We start from the raw sequence: 2,394 nt of genomic DNA, 5'->3' as shown, positions 1-2,394 counted from the left end.
TCTAATAAATAAATAAAGTAAAATATTTAATAAAAAATAACTACTTCATTATTAAATATAAAATTTTAGATAAAATAATTGATTTGATATTTTTTATTACTTTTAAAATGTTATATACCAATTTTTACAAAAATAGAAACAAATAATATTCACCAGCAAATGAATCTATTTTTTTTTAATGCACTTGAAATGGTCAAGTCTCCCACATTGCGTATCGTGTTTGAAATCTTTTTTCTTTTCGAATTCGATTTTAAACCAGATGTATTAAACATTGCATGTACATCTGTTGGTCGAGATGTAGAAGGCATGTCTGTTGACTGAGACGTGGAAGATATGTCCGTTGATTGAGACGCAGAAGACGTATTAGAAGAACAAGCATCAATTTCAATATCGTTAACAATGTCGACATCATCCGCATTATTATCATTTCTTTGGTCAGGAAGCGAGTTCAGAATGTTTTCCACGATGAGCGGGTGTTTTCTTATTAAATGGTTTCTTAAATTCGTTGTATTCCCATAATTCTTAAAAATTTGCAGACAATGTTTACATCTAGAGGATACAGTATCAATTTTTCTGAAAGAATCCTTCACAGAAAAATTTTGTGATATTCGAGACATTTTTTCTAAAATCTGTAATAAGATATTAATACGTATAACAAATTATTCATTATTTTAGTCTAGCATTACTGAAATATTGTGGTATTGTCACACTGAATAAAATCAATTACCGGACACTCCTGACAAACAGCACGAAACTTATAAAAAGTTGTTATAGGAATCACGGATTCTCTTTAACTTGCTTTGACTTCTCTTTGTCACGCAAGGGCCTCTTCCCCAATCACCAATTAAATTAATATAATTTTGTATTTAGTTCTCACGTTGACTAAGTATCTTAAAAATTTTATTCTATACTTTTTAAACATTTTTATTTATATCGGATACTTTGCATAACATAATACAAAAGGAAAACATATTAGATTAAGACGCTTTGATATGTACTAGGTATATACTGAGACATCTTTAGGACTTGTTTCACAATTTATTAGATCTAGGGAGGGACGAATCATTGTCCAATGTCCATAAATGTATGTATACACTCGTGGACAGAATAGTTGCGACACTTTTTGTTTGATTGATTTCGGAACGCACGAATCTTAGGCCACGATTGGTGTTACTTACTTTCATATTTCATACTTCATGGTTCCACTTCGATACGTTCGAGGATGATTTTCGATTCAGTATAGAAAAGAATCAATTCTCGATTAATCGACTACTCAAAGAATTGCAGTAAATAATCGTAAAAAAAAAAATCGATTCTCGATGCATCGAATCAAGAATCGACATCCCTAATATAAGTAATACATCCGCGTAAGGACGTAAAACTGAATGCCTTTTGTGGGCTCTTAATGTAGTTTGTTGATCTTGCGATTGCGGTTCCTATAATAGTTAGATGTGTTGGTCTTTCTGTTCAATAGAGTCTGTTGGTTTGTGTTTCTCTAATAAAATTTGCTGAGTTTGTAGAACATCGTTGCAGTATTGAGAATTGGTATCAATTTGTAACGTATTAATTTGATTTTTTTCAATATTAAAAGTTGATATTAGGATAGTATCTTATCCGTATTTAATTTTTATTTGGATTGTTCAGAGTCGAACGTAGCTTCTTCCATCACCATCGTTGATCGGGGCCGAGGCGTGTCACCGACGCTTCGACCTTGGCAACAGGGAAAGAAGCTACACAACACATGTTTACGCCGAAAAACATGAGCGGAAATTGTCATATTTGGTAAAATACTTGGGGGCTCGAGGCCCTCTCTCCCATGACCGGGCGGATCGAGCAGCCTGACGCGAAGGGAGAGCGAGCTCGGCGCCTTTTTTCCGTTTTCGTTTTATCAGCACTCTCGAGCTGGCAGACTTTCGAAACCCGCGTCGCATCTCCGGAAAGTTTCTGTGCAGTTCGGGACGGAGTTCACACGCGCGCGCTTTCGCGATTATTCATTTTCATTGTTCTATCTGTAACGAGCTCATTTAGTTTAATAAACGTGGTGCTGTTCAATTGCCGAATTCCTATTTTCAACCGTGTCCGAGTTTCACGCCCTCGTTCCTGTGGGTCTCCTCCAACCGCGCGACTTACGCACGGCGAGAAGTTCACAGGGTAGTTTTTCAAAATGGAAAATTTCCAAACAAATCGTCAACTTTTTGATTATTTATACATAAACAATCTTAATTTTTCAAATTTTGAGTCTTTAAGAGGATGCTGAAAGGTCGGCAATTACCGACATTTGCATTCTAATGGATAACACCGAAACGATTGAACGGATTTAAAAACGCTTTTACAGACTTGAAATAGACATAAAATGTCATCGCGCTAGGTATATATGAATAGTAAAAACGAAAA

The sequence above is a fragment of the Wasmannia auropunctata genome, unplaced genomic scaffold (genome assembly GCF_000956235.1).
Source record: "Wasmannia auropunctata unplaced genomic scaffold, wasmannia.A_1.0 LD336064.1, whole genome shotgun sequence".
NCBI classification, from domain to species: Eukaryota; Metazoa; Arthropoda; class Insecta; order Hymenoptera; family Formicidae; genus Wasmannia; species Wasmannia auropunctata.
This window is presented reverse-complemented; position numbering follows the sequence as displayed.